General features: G+C 34.9%; 1 long non-coding RNA gene across 2 annotated transcripts in view; it reads right to left on the reverse strand.

The window, feature by feature from the left end:
* Nucleotides 1–2,162: 2,162 nt before the first annotated feature.
* The window catches only part of LOC310900467, a 43,570-nt gene continuing 23,688 nt past the window's right edge, over nt 2,163–22,044 (reverse strand). Inside the window, exons 3-4 of one of the 2 annotated variants that reach the window (XR_014585145.1) lie at nt 19,057–21,924; nt 2,163–11,858 (exon numbers count right to left, since the gene is read on the reverse strand). This is a non-coding gene — a long non-coding RNA (uncharacterized lncRNA). Of the gene's footprint in view, nt 11,859–19,056; nt 21,925–22,044 lie in introns of those variants that run through there. The other variant, XR_014585146.1, reaches the window with a different exon arrangement.

Consider the following 22,044-nt stretch of genomic DNA (forward strand, 5'->3'; position numbering starts at 1 on the left):
GAAGCTATTTGTATTTAATTGGAGTCTATGATCCATGAATGTGTGAAAAAGTAAATGATTTCTGTGCCACAAAAGAGGTCTTTTGTCACAGGATAGCAAATATGGTTAGATGACATGTTGCTACATCCTTACCTCATTTCAACTGCTGTTTCACTGCACTGTATGTATGAAGTGTATAATATTTGCTGTATATCTGCTGATTTTCAGCTCTAAATTAATGTAGTCTGCAGATCTGCAGTGCAGTCACATTATGAATCCAATTCAACTGATGGATATTCCAACAGAAGGTTGGTCTTTCACCTTTATAGTTATATAAATTGAATCTTGGTTTTATATGGGAGCATCATTGCTTTAAAAGTTGTAACCAGTGTGAATCAAAACATCGGTTCAATCCTACATAGCTAGATTTCATGGCTAATAACTGCATGTGTATTGGCCACCAAAACCATTCAAATATAACATTAATATCTTTAAAAATAATGTACTTCATGAGAAGTAATTTTCCACCACATTCAATTACAGAAGCTGCTCAAGGATAAAATCTTATAAAGATTGTTGTTCTGAACTGATGGAACTCTATCATTTAATTTAGATTCTCCCTTCCCTTCCCTTCCCTTCCCTTCCCTTCCCTTCCCTTCCCTTCCCTTCCCTTCCCTTCCCTTCCCTTCCCTTCCCTTCCCTTCCCTTCCCTTCCCTTCCCTTCCCTTCCCTTCCCTTCCCTTCCCTTCCCTTCCCTTCCCTTCCCTTCCCTTCCCTTCCCTTCCCTTCCCTTCCCTTCCCTTCCCTTCCCTTCCCTTCCCTTCCCTTCCCTTCCCTTCCCTTCCCTTCCCTTCCCTTCCCTTCCCTTCCCTTCCCTTCCCTTCCCTTCCCTTCCCTTCCCTTCCCTTCCCTTCCCTTCCCTTCCCTTCCCTTCCCTTCCCTTCCCTTCCCTTCCCTTCCCTTCCCTTCCCTTCCCTTCCCCTCCCCTCCCCTCCCCTCCCCTCCCCTCCCCTCCCCTCCCCTCCCCTCCCCTCCCCTCCCCTCCCCTCCCCTCCCCACCACAAATTCTATCCACCACCCATTTTATCTTTACTTAAGAGGTATACGTATGAGGTCTATTATTCACAGTTTAGATTTGTTGTACAAGCAAGCAAAGAAAAGGTGTGTGATCTCATGACATTGGCTCAGCAATTTTTACAGCTCTGACATAGAATGTCTCTGCTCTGACGGAAGCCTTCTTTTAACTCCATGCCTGAAATTACTCTAAGCATTACAACATCATTACAGCATCATTACAACCTTGGATTTGAATATACACCTTTGCTGTAATTTCTAACATCGTCTTATAGAAATCTCTGGGAAGCATATAAAAGCTGAGGTATAAAGCTGAAGCATAAAGCTGAGGTATCAGTATTCTTAAATGGGTAAAACTGGGAGTGTTAAGCAACCTAACATTGGTTTAAATTACAGTAGTAAAAGTAATGGTTGAAGCTATAATTACAACACTTTAGTGAAAACCTTGAACTGGTTGTGCAGTATTTAATATATTATTGTTCATTCACTCAAAAAAAATAATAAAAAAAATCTGATTTAGGGTTGAAAAGGTACAAGTCTTCTGTTTCTGTTAGAGGTACTATTTGAATAAGAATCATGATTAGTTGAAATTTTAATTTAAGATCAGACTGAAACTGACTTTCAGATTCTGAAATTTTCCAAGGTATTTGCACATTATCTTGGTTATATATAAGATAACTCTTGGATGTTATCTGTTCTTGAAGAATATATGGTCTTTGGGAAACAAACTCCAAAAAAGGAGGTGCCTTTGTAACAGTTCGGGTAAACCTGCCAGTTCTTAAGACCATTTCAGGTCTCAAGAAACAAAACAAAACAAAACAAGCAAACAAACAAAAACAAAGAAACCAACCCATCAATCCAGGAATATGCTTTTAATTTCAACAGAATTTTTTGAATATGAACACATTTAATACATTTTTTTTTGGAACTAAGAGGTTAAAATAGTTCATATTTAACATGTTCTTTGTACTACATCTTTAATTTCAGTAGAACATAAGTAGCAGAAATGAGGATGAAGGTCCTAAAACTAAATTAATACTAAAAGGACTATTCACCATCAGATGTTAGGAACATCATGTCTATCTTTCAATACTTAGAACTGGAAAAAAGACACATTTATATCCTTTCATAAGAACATGCACTTTTATAAAAAGCAATCCAACTGCATCATAGTGGAGTTTCACCTTCAGTTAGATAAATTCAATGTAATTTTAAATTTGGTTTTAAATTTGGAGTTCATTTTAAAGGTGTTTCATGAACATCTGTATACACAGTAAGTAATGAAAAGATAAAATCATGAAAGTATCATGAAAGCAATATTTAAGATTTTTTGGAGTGTTGCTGATTAATACACCTGGACTTTTATGTCAAGACAAGAAAATATTGTCAAGACTATTTTGGAGGTTTCCAGTTTATTTTCAAGATATGGAATATTACTTCATTGTTTTGTCATAGTTTTTTCTTTGTTTTAGTAAGAATTTATTTCTTTTAATTCATGTTTGACTTACTATCTTGTAAATTTTCCTCCTCTCAGCAAAATTTAATAGTAAATCTATGATCCAAAGTCTTTCCCTTGACTGGCCTGGATGGAAATTTGTAGGGAATGAGCTGACTAGCTTGTTTTCTGTCCATTGTTATCAATATGAAATGAAATAATTGATAACAATTTTATGAAATGTTTAATATGCTGGTTTGAGCAGCATATCCTACAAACAAGGAACAGAATTAACAGCACCTGTGAAGAGAATATGAGTTTTTTTGCAGTGAGCCCATGAATTGCTTATAATAAACAAGGGCTTTCAGTGTTAATGTTAATTATAGAAATTTAACACCTGAATTAAACACCTGGCATCACAGAGGATTATCTTTTCATTTCTGAAATTCAGTTTTGTTATTAAACCCAGTTTCCTTAATATATTAATGCATACCGTAAAAATAAACAAAAAGCGCATCCAATTTCAAAACTGCTTGCATCTGCCAGCATATATTTTTAAGTATCACAAAAAACTTAACTTTTAAAAACACATGATTAGTACTACTGCTAATTAACTAAACAAATAATAATAATAATAATATTAAAAAAAAAGATGCTACTATGTTACCGACTTCTCACAGACAAATAAACTTTCTTAAATGTTCAATTGTTCTCATAAATAAAGGTATGATAGTCCGAATGGATTGGAGATTAATCCAAACACTAAAACATTCAATTTAGAGAGGAGGACAGAACTGAAATACACACTAATATATTGACTCATCATCACAGATAAGACAGAGCTTAGCTCTTAAGCTAATTGTCAATAACCCTTATATTAAGGATAAAAAGAAATGGTAATGATTATAACTGCCTTTTCAGATAACTTCCAGCCATGTTGGAACATGTCCATAGTTTTTTTGCCAAGAAAGTACATGTAACCCCAAGCAGTGTTACAGGTTGGGAGATGAGTGGTTGGAAAGCTTCCTAGCAGTGAAGGACTTGGGAGTATTGGTTGATAGTCAGCTGAATATGAGCCAGCAGTGTGCTCAGGTGGCCGAGAAGGCCAACAGCATTCTGGCTTGTATAAAGAACAGTGTGGCCAGCAGGTCTAGGGAAATGATTGTCCCCCTGTACTCGGCTCTGATGAGGCCACACCTCGAGTACTGTGTTCAGTTTTGGGCCCCTCACTACAGGAAGGACATCGAGGTGCTTGAGCATGTCCAGAGAAGGGCAATGAAGCTGGTGAGGGGTCTGGAGAACAAGTCTTACAAGGAGCGGCTGTGGGAGCTGGGGTTGTATAGCCTGGAGGCTCATGGGCCACCTTATCGCGCTCTACAGGTACCTTAATGGAGGATGTAGCAAGGTGGGGATTGGCCTGTTTTCCCACGTGCCCGGTGATAGGACAAGGGGGAATGGACTAAAGTTGCACCAGGGGAGGTTTAGGTTGGATGTTAGGAAGAACTTCTTTACTGAAAGGGTTGTTAGGCATTGGAATGGGCTGCCCAGGGAAGTGGTTGAGTCACCATCCCTGGAGGTCTTTAAGAGATGTTTAGATGTTGAACTTAGTGATATGGTTTAGTGGAGGACTTGTTAGTGTTAGGTCAGAGGTTGGACTAGGTGATCTTGGAGGTCTCTTCCAACCTAGATGATTCTGTGTGATTCTGTGATTCTCTGATTCTGTAATCTGAACAAAAGGACAAAAGGAGCTGACCTCTTCAGTCAAGGCTGGCAGAGTTTGAAAGGGCTTGAGAATCATTCCATGAAGTTTGACACACTTAGGTAAGCAGGTTATTAGTGGAATGCTAACAGACTTGGAAGAAATGAGAACTAAGGAGAATCATTGCTAAATGCATGGTATAGAATATGTTTGAAAATATACAAACAAAGTTTTTCAACTGCTTGGTCATTTTACTAGTTTAACTGTTTCTTCCTTGTTTTCTTATGTTAGCTGTCGGACATATATATATATATATATATATATATATATATATATACTTTTTTTTCCCTAAGACAGATTAGTTTGCATAATAATATTTTATATCTAGAATATATTTTACATTGCAGTTATAGTAAATGAAGCTTCATAATTGTTATGGATCCAAATTTATTAATTGCAAATATTGCAAAAGTTCAGAGTAAAACAGAAAATTACATGCACATAAGATGTAATGTATTCAACTGTAAAAAATCACTTATGAAACTAACGTTTTTTTATTATTATTATTATTTGGTAGTTCTTAATTTTCCCAGTTTTAATAAACCACATCTTTGTAGTAATAACTGGCAGCTGTTCAGAAGATGTTGCTGTCAAGTAGAATAGTAAGAAAAATCTAACTTCTTTTCATAAACAGTGACAAAATCTTGACACTTTAATTTTTCAGTCTCTGAACTGTCCTTTTCCCATAGCAGTTTTGGGGATTCCCCTCCTTCCATCCTGAAGCTCTTAAAGCTAGTTGTTTTTCTCTATAAATCAAAAGTGAGGTAGGTGTAAAGTAGATAAGTCTAAGAATGCTCTTATAGTATGAAACTATAAGAACCAGAAGAAACTATGACTATGAAAAAAGTATTGAATCTAATATTAACTTTATAAACAATATATTTACCTCATTAGTGATAAGTTGTTTATTTGAAAAGCTTTCTTTAAGAGAAATTTATTGCAGGAAATAAAAAGGCTAAGGAAGATAAGAAAGCCAAGCAAATCTAATGGAAATATATTCTGATATTTCAGAGTCTGCAGAAGAAACACTGAGTGGCTTGATATAGTTCAAAATGAATGAGTCCAAAAATTTGTGGATGTTTAAGATGAGCTGGTTTCATATCAACAATCCTGCATGACAGTCTGGTAAATTCAGCATCCCTGTAAGTGTCTTTTCAACACAAAAATCTTGCATTTCAGAAAGTCTTACTCCAACTAAGTAGCTCTTTGCTTTTTCAGTCATAAATGATCAATGTGTAAGCCTGTCACTGTTCTTCTGAAAGCTCTGCATTTGAACATAATCACAGTGCTTTATAAGAAACTAACTATAAGGACACTGTTGCATGTAGGAAGCAAAAGGAAGGACCCCTAAAAAAAGGCTAGAGAATGACTAAAGTTTGAAGACATAAATGAGGTTTCTTTTTGAAAACTCAAGGGAGATTAAAATTCAGACTTAAGAATCCTGATTGTACAAGCTATTATTGTATGGTCACCCACTGTGAATGTCTTCTCAATAAGTGGAATGTGTGACTTCTCATTGAGTTTCCACTCCTTTCTAATAGTCTTCAAGTTTGCTTAGGTTCATTTGTGAGAACACTGTATGAGTGTTATGTTTTATGAGATGATTTCAAAATTTATTTTAAGGTTTGTGTGGGTCCCTAAGTATTTTTTTTGTTGTTGCAGCATAGTTGACTAAAGAAAACCTACTTTCTGAATCCTGGAATTTGCATATTAATGCCATTCTTATGTTGATATAGAGGAGCTGTTATTGGGAGGTTTTCACCACATGAAGGATTGTTATGAGTTATGTGGTTATATTAGTGGAAAACTAGAGTTTTCTGCATATTGCGAGTACCTTTCTTGGGGGGATTGTAACCTCTAAGGTCACCAATCAGAGTATTCTGTAAGTTCTATTCATGCTTGCTTGCTATCAAAGGATTAACAACAACAACAAAGACAAAAACAACAACAACAACATTGTTCTTCTCCTAACAGGCTGATTTATTTGTGCGGAAGAGAGGTAATTACAGTGGTAAACATGCTTTTGTTTTATAGTCATAATCTGAATGCTGAAACTAGGAGAAAGGACTTTAGCTTTGAATCAACCTGGTGCATGACTGTTTCCATACCTTCCACTAATAAATTCCATACTTTTCCAGGATTCAAAAAGAGACTTGTGAATTTCCTTCTTTGATAGAGGAATCCAGTAGAATATTAGAAAGACAGTGAAGAATTACTTGAAAAACTCTTGATGAATGTAAGTGAAAAACAGAACAATAACGTATTTTTTTATAAAAGAAATCTTGCTTATGTCTATAAAATTTGAAAAGAGCTAGCAAAAGGCAGAAACTAGTAAAGAAGCTAAAACAACACTGGGGAGATGATAAAATCCAGGAGCAGGTGAATGAATAGGGGGCTGATTGGTTTTGAAATGAGAAGCTCAGATGACATGGTTAGAAATTACAAGGTATATAAAATGTAGTGCAGCTTTATGTAGGCTGAAGATAAACATGATAATAGCATGGGGAAAGGAATTTTAAAAGAAGTGGTAAGATTTAGCTTTCTTTGTTCTGTTGTAAAAATATACAATAACTATTTTCAAGTGCAATCGTATGGGCAGGAAGAGATAAATCTTACCTGTCTTATGACATTGTTCTACAAAACATGGGAAATAGATTTTTTTTTCTTTTTTACTTCACTTAGATGCAATTTCTATTTTTTTTTCTTTTCAAAAACATAAAGACAAAAGGTCACTGCTGATGTTACTAGATGTATTATATTCATTTTATAGACATTCTGCTTAACTTTGGGAACTTTCTGGTTGTTCATATGAAATGCATAAAAATACAAGTTTGAAGTTTGGAAATATCAACATCAGTGTTTGTAGACTGAAACAGGAATAGCTGATGTGTTTTGAAACGTACTTCCCAAGTAGCTAATATAGAGCGAACTTTAAATTACAGCTATTTTTGGTGTATCTGTCAGTAGGATTAGGAAAATACCTTATTTTTAATAAAAATAACATTGTAGTTAATCGGTATAATACCGAACAAAATTTACTGGAGAAACAAAAAAAACATATTGTTCCTAAGCATTCCCTTTTTCTTGCTTTGGCTGGCTGACTGACTGTCAGAGTAAGAGGATACCTGTATGGAAATATGGTAAACCTAAAACCAGAAGACAATTTAAGTGATTGTTCTATTATGATGAAGGTGTAGATTTAATTAAAGGAATTTATAAACCAATCTAAATTTATTCTGGTGACAAAAGTTGTAGTAAAATAGCAAGAATGGTATTTCAAGTGAATCTCTTTCTGGTTAATATTTTTACTACTAAACAGTGGAATTAATATATTAAATAGTAAATTGGTGGACTATTTTCTGGGGAGGGAAGGAGAGTTCTGAGCACTGATGCTGACAGCATGAGAGTTAAAAAGATTTTAAAAAACTGATAGCCTATCCCGTAGATGGTGTTCAAGCATATATATAAAAGCATATAAATGTGTATGCATTAAATAAATATAAAAATAGAAAAGAAAACCATGCAAAATCAGGACTGGAAACATTTGTTTAGGTAGCTGTTCTTCAATAAAGTATTTGGAGCTTTTCAATGGATAGCATTTGTTCAATTTGTGTGGTCTTAGCTCTAAGCTATGCTTCTTTAAGGAGAGGAATTGTAGTAGATGAAACTCTGGGATGAGCTGGAGCTTCTTCTTTCCCTGTAGAACAACTGAGCACTCTAGAGGGTTCTAGAGACTGCAAGATCAGAAATGCAAACCTGCCTGGCAAAGACTCAGTGGCTAGGAGGCTATTATTCATTAATATATATATATATATATATATACAAAATATATATATATAAAAATATATACATATATAAATATTTATATATGCTTTTATATATGTATATATATTCTCTCTTATCTAGCCACTTTGGAAAGTTTTCTTATGTTTTCTCTAGTTAGGAAGCTCAACTCTAATAAATATCTATTTTTAATTTGCCCTTTTAAAAATTGTTGTTAAAAGACTGACTTTTCACTAAAAAGAAAAGTTATTTTACTTTGAAAGTTTATGAATTTTACCTAAAAATGAACACTTTGGAAAAATTTGAACAAACTTGGAAATTTAGTTTGATTTTGTTGTTGCTTACTGTGTTTTCTTAATTTGGGGGATAGAGAATCTTACCTTTTGTTCTGCTTTTCTGCAAAACTTAGCATAATTTATCCCTGGCCCAGGCTTAGTACCAAAAAGTGCTATAGTGATGTGAACGACAGTTTCTTTCTAAAGCAGTATTATTTTGCCTTCATCTTCCCATGTCTTCTGCACCTCTTATTTAGCTGAAGTTTTTGGTTTTGTTTTTTATTTTCTTATTTTCTCACTCTTGATACTGTACTTCACATGCTCTATTGTTTATTTCCATTGCAACAGTGTGGTCCTTTGCAATGCTCCAATTGTCATCTTCCATTCAGCTGGCAGCCAGACATTTTTTGTGATGGTGATGTTTGCAAACATTTGTATGAAATTGGAGTGAATTTTCTGTTGTATGGGATCATGTCAACAACCCTTTTATTTGTCATATCCATAAGCAGCTTTATATTCCCACAATTATTTAGAGGATTTTTTCCTTTACATATATCCTTATTTGCATATCTGTGGTTAAAACACCAAAGAGAGAGGGAATATTATATGTCTAATCTCTATAAACATATATACTCAGAAAGAACATAAGTAAGTTTTAGGCTGAAAACTCTGTAAAACTGAGGAACAGAGGTAAAATTAGAGTGTCACGTTCACGAAAAAATAGATACAACTTAAAGTGCTGAAATACATATAATGGCTTAACATTGAAATTGAGAGAACAATCTAGATTATCCAATTGCTTATTATTTCTGAAATCTCAAGCAGTTCACACTTGTAATGAGAAATATTTTGACTGTTAATACGTGAGTATTCACTTCAGAAGTCCTTTGGCATCTGATGTATATGAATTATAAACCTTGGAGTCATGGAGTCTATCCCCTCACAGTCACGGGAAAGCATGAATTGTTACCCTGCACACTTCTGTGCAATGTACTACTGTATACCATGCTTTTTATTACCTTATAAATCCAAGTTACAGATCAATTCCCAACAAGCTATATTAAAGTCACAACCAACATGGAAAAATACAATGTACCTCAGGACAATACAAAGATAATATTTTAATTTCTGACTGCAGTAGCTCTGCCATTTTTATCTAATCCTTTTTATAATTTATCAAATTCCATCTCTTTTGCAAACTAAAGGCAAAAAAAAAAAAAAAAAGGCAAGCTGAAAAAAATGTTAATCTTGTAGACAGTAGTATTTTATTCATCATTTACAGGAAGACCATTTAAAATTATTCAAACTCTAATTGTAAAAATAATCCCAAATAGAAACATGGAGGCTCTGCTGAACAGCCAGTTGAGAAAATGGCAGTGCACCCCTTTAGTAAATAAATCTTTAATATGAGAATAATAGATGTTTTTAAATAGGTTACCCCACAGGAGTGGTAGAATCTCCCTCACTGGAAATATTCAAGACTTGGCTTGACAGGGACCTGGAAAACCTAATCTGAGGCCCTGCTTTCAAAACCAGGCTGGACAAGATGGCCTTCCACGGTTCTGTTTAAATCTAGATTTATTAATGAATCTATTATTTTAAAAACAGTAAAGGAATACAACATTTTCTTTTGAAAATATTAAAATCAAAAGCTAGTCTCTTCCTGGAAATATACATTTTCAATTTGCAATTAACTTCTGCAGTAGCCAGTCATCTACTTAAAGGTGCAAAGGACAACAGATATCCTTTAGAATGTTTACCTGCCATTAAACACTTCATGCCATGTGAAAAGAGGTTTATCATTTCTTCTCAGGATGTTGCATCTTCTTAGTAATGAAATGTTTTCAATTAATTTACTGTCAAGTTTCACCAAAGGAAGCAAAAAACTAGGTGAGATACTCACAGAATCACAGAATCACAGAATCGTCTAGGTTGGAAGAGACCTCCAAGATCACCCAGTCCAACCTCTTACCTGATACTGACAAGTCCTCCACTAAACCATATCACTACTCAGAAGGAAGTGATTTTGTTTACTGCAGGTGTGCATGTAAAGAGTATTATGATTGCTTACAACTTTTTTTGGATGGGAGGAAGGGAGAAGTTTGCTCTTTCCGACTTATAAACCCAGTTATCTTACAGGATACATGTGGGAGATAGAAGGCAGTACAGAAAGCATCCAGAGAGCTGATCATTACACATTTTTTTAGGAGGACGAGAGGTTTCACAGGGAATGTGTAATGGTCAGTACTGAAAAGCTCAACTAGTTCATTAGAGGGAAAAAAACATATACCAAAGATGAAGATTTTTAATAATGTTCTTTAGCAGCAACAAATTAAAAATGCAAATGCAGAAACAATCTCATATTATTTTACCTACTGTACATTCTGAAATTGTCTTCATGGATCACTAGGCTATTTAATGGCCTTTCACCCCTGAGGCCACAATTCAAATTAAAATTGTGTAAACTTTGAGAAGTAACCTACACCAAATTATGTTTTGAATTTGTATTAAATTTGTATAACCTTGGAGATCTCCCTCTGTGAGATCAACATACAAAATAATTAGACTAGACAACAAAGTTTTCACACATGAGACCTTTTGGCCTTATTAATACAGATTATCCCCTTTAGTAAATAAAGAATTGTTCCCCATATAACATGAGAAATACCCCATACAATTGCCTTGCAAAGAATACTGGAGAAAAGGGATAGGAGGTGTGAACTCTGTTTTGTTAATTAAGTCTACCTGAGAAGTCTTATTCCACAACACTGTTTGAAAGACAAATTAACTTAGTTTCTTTTGTTGTTTAGTAGGATTCTTCTATGTGCACAGGATGAGGTGGGGGAGCAAAACTGTTAACAGCTTTCTTCGAAACAGTTTTCAAATCCACCACATTTTTCTCAGATTGTTTGCTCATCTGACAGATGGATCATTTCCTTAACAACACATTTTTCTTTGACAGTGATCTACCTGAAAACCATATTTCTTTATCTAAGGTGGGAGCTTTAGAATGAAAAATAATCACACACACATGGACATACGCCCCACTCTATGTACTTTGTGGTAAGAGTATGTTCTTTTTTTTAGTTCAATTGTGCTTGTTTACTGTGTCTTATGTTGCTATCTCTCTTCTGCAATCTTGCATGTAGGTCACTGAGGGCAGCCCCATGTTAAAATAGTTTTTGCTTCTGGGAACACAATGGCGAGGGCTCCCTCATTATGTTTTTATAACATCAGGATTCAGCATGAGATACAACGCATCATCTCTATGTCACATCATATTACTACACAGAACCTCACCGGAGCTCATAAATATGCTCTTTCAGATAAATATTGCTCTTGGTAGCAATCCCAATCCTTACTGGAGAGTTGCCCTAAACATAGATCCTTCTTTTGATTTTCCATACCATTTAGATATTACTCCCATAGGTTTTCTAATCAAAATGAGATCAGATGAGTAATACCTGTAGAAAATACCCAATGGTACAAATAAAGCAGTAATCCCAACTGGTCCCAGCACAAGGAGAATGATAGTGAATGCCCCATACAGGATCTGTGAGAAAACATGAATAGATCTTACTCCAGCATTCTCAATATAACATGATCTTTACAAATAGTACAAAATTTACTGATGGTAGTTGTTACCGATGCTTTGTGATTGATAAGTCCTTTGTCCTAGACAGTAACTGGTAGAGGTTTTCATTTGTTTGTTTATTTCCTGATGGTTGTCACTAAGCTACATAACTTCCTTAAAAAAATAATAAATAAATAAATAATAAAATCAAATGAAAACAGCATAACTCTTATTCACTACTGCATGATTCTTTCCTATAGTCCCAGTCACATATCCAGAAGAGAATAGTAAAGCATAGCAAATGATAGATAGTAAAGCACAGCAAATGATAGAAACATGCTGAAGGAGATGATCTTGAACAAAAGAGATGAGAAAGCTGGAGAAGAAGTCACAGAAACAGGGAAAAACATACCAGGCTACAACATTAGCACGTTTTATGTTGCATTAGAAAAAGTACAGTCTATATGAATCGACTTTAAAGATTACTTTTTACCCTTTGTTTTGAGAAGTCTTTTTTTTTTTTTTTTTCCCCCACTGGATATCTTCATTAATTATTTCTGCACACTATGTACACAAAACTTGCCACTGTTTAATAGTTCTTTCTTTGTTGTACAGCCTTGTTACTCAGGCTTTCTGAGGCTGTGAAAGCAACAACAATCCAACATTGACTACAGATATTAAGTATATCATTTGCAGTTCTTTCCAAACTAGAGAGAAGTACTTTCACAAGTGTTTTCAAAACTACGTTTTCTCACAGGTAAGCTGTGACTGCATGGGTATTTTTCAAATTGAAAATATAACTCTGATTTATAAGTTGGCCATTTCCATTTGTAATTTCTCCCACAGCACAGACTAATAAATAATAACAATAACAATAACAAAACAACAACAACAACAACAACAACAAAAACAATAAATAATAATAATAATAATAATAATAATAACGATAATAAACTAGCAGTAATACAAAGGGCATAAAGGCATCAAACCAATCAATTAAATAAGGTAAAGGTACAGATGGTGTTATCTGAATCTAAGGATCTCCTTCATCCCTCCAAAAGAGCAAAATTGTGGGTGGACACCAGAAACACAAAGACTAGAATATTTTTCTGTAGACTGTGGGCAATCTGATCTCTTAATCCAGCTGCTATTGATATGTGCATGTTATGCTAATTACTTAAGTAAATTATTTCATGGTTATATTTACTTTGTGACTTTTATTCTGAGCTTTGGCTTTCAGTATGATAAGATAATAACAAATTTAAAGGTCACTTCTTATTTAAAGGGCTTTGATCATGAAAATCTCAAGCAACAGAAATTTTCTGATCACATATGTAGAAGTTCTTTGACAACTTCAGTCTGTGATTATAATGCATAAATGACTTTCATCTTGTATACTCTCATTGCCTTTTATTGAAAAGTGTAATTTAAATACTTTAAAATTTTGAAACATAACTCAAGGAGTACTTTCAGCAAATGTGATTTTCATTGCCCCATTTTCTATGGAGAAACTAAAGACTTGAATATTAACACCAGCAAAGTAATGGCAAAGATGGCTATGATGGGAAATCATATTAGTAAACAAGAGCTGCATCTGATAAATATTGTCATTAAAAGCCATGTAGTAGTTAATTGAGTCTGATATGAAATTTAGTGCTGGAAAGTTAATGACTAATGCAGCTATTTCACAGAGCTTGGTTACTGCAGGCTCTATAATGATCTCCTTTGCTTCATAGCAACAATGAAATTAACCTCTCTTTTGTCCTGCAGGTGTTGTGTTCTGATAATGCATATCATTTACAAGTATGAGCAAATTATTTGCTTTGCATACAAATTGAGCATAAGCTGAATCCATATGGAAAAGGAAATGAACACTTCATATATTTTTGAGCTAAAGAATACACACTTAAGATAAGTCAAAATTCAGTATATGTCGTCACCTTGGGTGACTTAAAATAACAGAACCAGTACGAATTTAGAGGATTATTCTTTTTCTGGATTTCTGTGTATATTATTCTATTGCTTTAAAAGTTTACTGGACATAAACCTGCCTGCTCCTCCCTCATTTCAGCCTATGGTGCAAATCTGAAAAGACACACAGTATTTTAAGTAGGGTGGTGTAGAAAGCAGGATTGGAGGGGTAAAAGGAACATTTTTAGTTTTTGATGATCAAGGTATCTACTGGATTAAAGTGGGCATAGTGCATTTATAATTCAGAGTAGAGCACCTAAAAAGGAGATGCAGAGACTCCTGGCATGGTGTCAGACTTCTTGCTGTCTGTAAAGTAACTAAAAATAAAGTTAATAATCAGAACAAAAAATAGGAAAACACAATAAGAGTAGTTGGAATGAAACAATAGGTAATAAAAAACAGCGTGAGTTGAAAGAGTAAGGTAAACACCTGCTTTACTCAAATAAAAGATTCTTTTTTTGGTCCATACTATTAATCAAACTGCTTGCTGAAGTCTTACTTATTGGCTGCATTACCAAGAAAGATATTTGCAACAGAGATGGAGATTTGATTATAGCTTCATTATGAGTATGAGAGGTCCCCTACTCATTTTTATTTTTATTTTTATTTTTATTTTTATTTTTATTTTTATTTTTATTTTTATTATTTTTATTTTTATTTTTATTTTTATTTTTATTTTTTTTTTATTTTTATTTCAAATTTCTAAAACAATTAGATTCTAAAACAATGTGACAATTTAACAAATTAATTGATAGATTTTAATATATTGCTGTGGTACTGTTCCTAACAAGGACTATTTTGACTAGCTTCTTCTGGTATGAAGAACAGTCATGAGGACAAGGTGGGAAGAGCTTACTACCATCTCTGTGACAATGTTGATTCTGCAGCTAACAAACCACAGCTATCAGTGAGACCAAGCAGACTGATTTTGTTTGCACAATCAATAACTATATCAGGGAGACAAAAGCAATGTAATAACAATAATTTTTCAGAGACCAGCACGCCTGATTTATAATTGCAAGTTCAGTTTAAGAGCCCAGTTTCTGCACATGCCATAAAAGTTATGAATAAACTTGGGCATAAACAAATATCGATTTTTTTTATTTATTTTTTTGATGGGAGGTTATTACCCAGAAATGACATTTTCAAAGACTAGCTTAGAGTCAGAAAATGAGTGGGAAACCATTCCTTTGTATAAGCCACCAATTTAATAGCATGGTACTGTATATTTCTATGTCAGAGTAAGTGATATATGAATGAAGAGGAAATTAGATGCTGGGTTAAGAAGCAAGAGATAATGGGACTCTCAGTGAACTTTTTCTTGTTCTGAATACTGCTTTTCTGTTTTTTGTTGGTTTTTTTTTTTTTTTCTTCAAGAAATTTAGTGGAAAAAAGCTCTTAAAGAAAACTATTTATCACTTGTGGAAAAAGTGTTTGCTTTTATCTTAATTTCCCAGTATAAAAATAATACAGAGAAAGTATTTGATAATAGACCTGGTAAGAATTTTACAGTCCTTAGAAAATTCTGAAAATTGGTGGAGGACGGAACTGAAAAAAGGTAAAAGTCTGAAAATTCCCGGAAAGGAAAACACTGAAATATATTTATTTTACAATAATTTATTTTTTTATTTTTTACTGTAAAACTTCAAAATCTCTAAACATCCTTCAACATTCTCTAAATGTGAATTTAGAGAAATACCTCCCAGCTCTGATATATTGTTGAACATGTAGGAAACTGAAACCTTGAGATGTGTGGTTTAGTGCATACCATTTAGGCATCTCATTGTTGCACCTATTTGTTAAAAACAGGGATCATACCATGAAAACTGACAAAGAGAAATATCAGCAAAACTCACAGCAAATTTGAGAGTATCTCAAAATTTTCAGTTATTGTATGATAAGTCTGTTTGTATAAAGAGAGAGAGTAAAACATATTGGTCATATGTGTACCAAGGAGTTGGACAATGAAAGGGAAAAACGGGAAAGTTCATAAGGTAAGTGTCCATAACTTATTTTAACAATTCATAGGTTAACTTCAACATCTAAAAGTATTTCAATATCTAATAACAAAGAATTATGGGAAGCGTCATCTCAAACCTCTGGTCACAGTTTTTTTTAGTAAACATCAGAAACACAACTGTCTCCTCTTTTGGTTATGACCAAAAGCTATTGTATCATGGAATCAAAGAATATTTAAGGTTGGAAGGGACATCTAGATAGAGGCTATCTTGTCTAATCCCTCTGCTCAAAGTAAAAATAACCAGAGCAGGTTATTCAGGAATGTGTCCAGTTGGGCTCTGACTGTCTCCAAGGATGGAGATTCCACAAACTTTCTGTGCAACATTCAATGTTGTTCAGTGTTCAATCAACTTACAGTGATCACAACTTTTCCTGTTTAAATGACATTCACTATATTTCAGTTTATGTCCACTGTCTCGTTTCTTTTCAGTAAACACCACTAGGAATAATCTGTCTCTGTCTTCCTTATTCCCTCCCACTGGGTATTTACACACCTTGATAAGATCCCCCCTGACTATTCTCTTCCCGTGCCAAAAAGTCCCAGCTCTCTCAGATTCTACTGTTTGTTGTTGTTGTTGTTGTTTTGTTGTTGTTGTTTGTTTGTATACCCGTGTGTTTTGTTTTGTTTTGCCTTTAAATTTATCACTGTGCAGCTTGAGTTGTTAAGAGGACACAGTAGTCCAGTGACATATACAGATACTGTATTACCCCATTCAGTGTTCTTGTTCATACATCCAAGCATTCAAGGATAGCTCTGTTTGCTAAAAAGTTCTTAACTGTCATTAATTACTTTAGCTTTCTTTAAATCTCTTCATGAATCTTGCATCAGGATTTTTGCTGTTTAATCTGTGAGAATAGTCAGACTGAAAAATCTATAATTTTTTGGTCCACTGTTTTTACTCTGTTAAACCAGATGTGCAGTGACAGTTTCTTATCAGTCTTTTGTAACCTTCAGAGTTGTTGAAATTGAATATTAATGATCCAGAGGCTTCATCAGCTTAGCCTTTTCCAATTATTGTTTGCAAATCATCTATTCTTTCTGATTTTAAATGTGCAACTTTATTAGTTGTTGTCTAACATCCTGCTTAATAGCTGATGGGATGAAAAGTATTTATTTTTCCTTCAATCACCACCTGAATACTTCCCTAACATTATTAGAACATTATTTACAGAAACACTCATATTTTCTATGTTAGGAGTTTTATTATTTACATCAAATAGGAACCAAAAAAATGGGACCAAATCTTCATTGACCCCTGAATTGTCAATATATATTTCAGGGCATTTCAAACAGACGACAAGGCAAGAATAGCACCTGTCAAAGGAAAGAGGATGAATTTTACCCAAAAGGAGCAGGGAAGGTCGTAATGTGGTATAAGGAAATTTTGCTATTGCTAGGGAGATAAGAGAGTTATTTCGGAAATTAGCCTTAAAAAGTCAGTTTAGAGAGGTGTTAGATTTGATCTTAGACAGGGACATATTAATGACTGCTGTCTTCTCTTTACTTTCTGTATGGCAGTTTCTGGAATGTGAGGCACAGCTTCTTGCACATGGATAGTGACAGTGACAAGACAGGATGTCTCCTTCAGAGCCTTCCTCTCTTCTCCCCTCTCCTTTGAGGGAGGGAGGCTACAAAGGAACAGTGGCCATCGTGGCAGGGATAGCTGGCAGGAGAGTGTCAGGAGGCAGGCAACAGTGCTGGAATGAACACACATTTTCTATCCCACTTTCTGTTCTAGAGGAAGATGAGTCCTACAGACCAGATAAGTATTTCTGAACCTGTACTAAATATAAGACAGATGAAATAGACAATAAAAATTTTCTATAGGAACTACAATGTTAACATTTCTAGCTACATCTATGAAGTTAAATCTACTTTCTCCAAGGAACAGGTAATTTGGAGTTGAAGGTGTAAAACAGAGAAAAGAAAACCTGGGCTTAATGGGCAGGGCTTAAATACAACAGAAACTGCATCCCATGGGATAAAAAACAAGCAGTAACATTGACAGCAATCCTAGGCCTTGGGAAGTCATCTGTCAGCTCAGACTACCTAGTGATGTCTTAGCATTTGTAGAACTATAACTGTTTTATAGAAACAGAGAAAATTTCTTTTGTCTGAGGAAATTTAGTACAAGGTTGAATTCATAGGTAAGAATTAAGGAGGTCCTGATATACTGAACATGTCTCTGTACTTCAGGTGATCTTTTGTGCTATGTTCCCTGCAGATCGTGTTTCAGTTCTACAAAAGGCAAAGTAAACTGCCTTACTGCCTATTCTTCACTGCAAGGTGATGCAGTCATAAATATATGCATATCCAACTGAGTGTCTTATTTAGAATATGCAGTTTTGTGAGCTGAAATTGTCTACAACAAGCTGCACTTGTTACTTTCCCTGGCGAATAGGCTTTGGGACATTTTACAAAGGCATCAAAGAGACAGTCAGTCCTAGGCTTACTCTGTAATGGATAACTGTATAACTTAAACAAAAAGTAATTTTATTTTATTTTATTTTTTTTTCAAGTGTACAATGAATGATGCAATTAGAAATAGGGATTTACTGAGTTACAAGTTGGAGCCCTGCAAAGTTACATTTGATTCAGTCACGCACCTAAGATATAACAAAGAATAATTAGATAAAAAAGAAAAAAAAAATGTTCATTTTTGCTGCTGAGTTTCAGGTTTATATTTGAACCAAATGCAAGAGTTTTCTCGTGAGAGGATGATATTCTGTCCAGTCCTTTTTTTTTTCTTTTTTTTTTCCCCCTTTTAATAGCTGTACCTATTAGCTAGAGATTCCTGATGATAATTAAACACTTGGAAATGTGTTGGAGCTATATTAGCGATTACTCCAGCAGTTTGAACAATAATTACATTTAAAATATAAACATAGTATATTAACTTGCTGGAAATAACTAATCTCTACAACTACTAAATTAATCACAGGATCATTTAATGACTGATCATCAGAATCAATACCATTTTACTGATGAGAATCCATACATCAGTACTGAAGAAAGACATTTGTTATTTTAGCAACATGGAATTGTACAGGCTTTTCTTTCATCTCTCCTTCTGCATCATTTATACCTGACTGTTTTCAAGACCTCTGTCCTGCAGCAAATATTGCCAGCAATACTGAATATTTTCAATTAGTAGTTCTCTACTTCTCCGGTAGCTAAGCAACTGACCTGTGGTGAAGAATACATAATGATCTTCTGCATATCCACCTTAGAGTATCAGACAAAACATAGGCTTCAAAACATGGATTTGTTCACTCAAATTGATGACTTTGGCTTAACATTCTGTGAATTATGAAGATGTGTGTTTACTGTATGTTTGTTGTAAATAAGTCAAAACCAGAAATAAGTCTGTGTTTGTATGTTGCCTTACCTTTCCATATTTCTTAGTAATTGCCATACAGTTATACAGGAAACATTCAGAATTCTGTAAAATCATGATAAATACAATAGTATGAAAATTTATAATGGGCTAAGGATTTGAAGTCAACAAAAATAAAAACAATCCTATTTAAATATGCAAGGAAATATTTTTGTTTTGTTTTGTTTTGTTTTTACTATTGTGAGTAATATGGTCTTGTTAATAAAGCAGAGATTATGTAATGGAGAGCTGAGAGAAAAAAAAAACAACACAGCAGCTGGCACACACTTAATCTACATTGAAGCTGCATGTTGTCATGGGGGTGGCAGCATGAAAAATATATCTGAAAAAACAACCTTATCCATTACAAGGTCTTCCATCAGAATAAGTGTGTCTGTACCTCAGGGTTGGCCTGGAATTATTGTCATTATAAAAATTATAAGAATCCCCCAAACTAGCAAAAGCCTGAAAAGTTATCTCCCTTCAGTGTTTTTTTTTGTTTTTGTTTTTGTTTTTTTTTGGTTTTTTTTTTAGTCAGAAGACTATACTTATTCTGGTTTAGTAAAGCTTTCACAATCCCTTTATGTATCCTGTTATGTATGACCTGTTGGAGACTGTACAGTGTGGCAGTGTAGGGAGGACCAGGAGGGTATCATATATGAAGCAAATTAAACATAGATAAAAGTCCTTAAACACACTTCCCAATAAACTCAAAAGGAATCAACAAGTAACAGCATAAAACATAACATTTTAGATAATGGATTTACATTACAGTGATCTGAATAGTTCAGATAGGAAACACGAGGACATTTTGACCATCAGACATAATCCCTCTGCAAACTCACAGAGGTTAAAGGTGAACCTAATTGTCAAGTATCAGTCTTTGGTTTAGCAGTAGATTTGGCACAGTCCAAGTTTAAAGAGTGTTTGGATTAAAGTGTAGTTCAGCCCATTCTCTACCGTAAAGAACACATAGCAATCACTGAAATGATTGGGTAGTGTCTCTTAGATGCTTGTATCTGAGTAGTGAAAAGTACGTCTTGTACACAATACTTCAACAGCTCTCCTTTTGTAGTTAGCTAAAGTCCCCAGAGAATTTTTAGGCATTGTACTCTGCCGTAAAATTAATTTTAAAGGAAGAGAAACTGTGTGCAGCTAGAAAGACTGAAGAAACTAACAATTACCTACTGGAAGTCTTCTGTGGATATCTGTGTAATAGTTCTTCGTTTAGATCAGAAAAATTTATATTTCACTTTGAATCTTTTTTTTTTTTTTTTTTTTTTTTTTTTAATTCACAATTATCCTTCTAGTCTTTGGAATGTCCTGCCAACGATAGCTAGAACCTAAGCTGTGATAGGGGAGGTTTGGGCTGGATATCAGGAAGAGGTTCTTCACTGAGAGGGTTGTCACACACTGGAACAGGCTCCCCAGGGACGTAGTCGTGGCACCAAGCCTGTCAGAGTTTAAGAAGCATTTGGACCATAGTCATATGGTCTGAATTTTTGGGTAGACCTGTGTGGTGCCAGGAGTTGGACTCAATGATCCTCATGGGTCCCTTTCAACTCGGGATATTTTATGATTCTATGATTCTATGATTTGATTTCCTTCACTGAAACCGACATCACAACCATAAAGCCTTTTGCTATATGTCACAACTTCAGTTTCCTAATGGAAGTGTGACATAACTTTTTTTGGCTCTTCAAAGTCAATACTTACAGAGATGTCCTTATGTAAATTATCAGCTTTGTCTAAATTTATAAAAATATATGGCATATATTGAAATTATTAAAAAAGGGTTATTAATAACATCATCTTTTACAAATAAAAGATATTCAGCCCAATAGGTAGTCCAAAATTCCTGGCAAATTAATAATATTTAAAACCTTCATATAAAAGAGAAAACAGGTGGTTTCAGAGGGTTATACTCAACGGCGCCTTCTAGCTGGAGGCCTGTGGCTAGCGGTGTCACCTAGGGGTCAGTACTGGGTCCAGTTTATTCATCAGTGACCTGGATGAAGGGACAGAGTGCACCCTCAACAAGTTTGTGGACAGTACAAAGCTTGGTGGAGTGTCTGACATGCCAGAGGCCTGTGTGACCATTCAGAGGGACCTGGACAGACTGGAGAGTCGGGCAGAGAGGAACCTCATGAGGTTCAACAAGGGCAAATGCAGGGCCCTGCACCTGAGGAGGAACTACCCCAGGCACCAGTACAGGTTGGGGGCTGACCTGCTGGAGAGCAGCTCTGCGGAGAGGGACCTGGGGGTCATGGTGGACAACAAGTTAAACATGAGCCAGCAGTGTGCCCTTGTGGACAAGAAGGCCAATGGGATCTCAGCCTGCGTCAGGTGGAGTGTGGACAGCAGGTCAAGGGAAGTGATCCTCCCCCTCTACTCAGCTCTGGCGATGCCACACCTGGAATATTGTGTGGAGTTCTGGGCTGCCCAGTGCAAGAGGAACGCAGAACTTCTAGAGAGGGTCCAATGTAGAGCCACAAAGATGACTGAGGGATCAGAGTATCTGTCTTATGAGGTAAGACTAAGCTGGTCTGAGCCAGTCTTCATCATAATTCTTGCATCACAGTTTCTTCAGTGATTGACAGACATCCAAGCACTGCTCATCTGAAATAAAATATCTGGCCTCAAGTTCTCTCTTTCATTAACTTCTGTAGATCTCAGGACTACAGCAAAGAAAAACAAAATAAAACAAAACAAACAAACAAACCAAAACAAAACAAAGAACATCAGTTCAGCCATTAAACAATGATATAAATTCAGAATTCAGAGACTTGAAAATGGTT

This window comes from Anser anser, assembly GCF_964211835.1.
Source record: "Anser anser genome assembly, chromosome: 5".
Classification (NCBI taxonomy): domain Eukaryota; kingdom Metazoa; phylum Chordata; class Aves; order Anseriformes; family Anatidae; genus Anser; species Anser anser.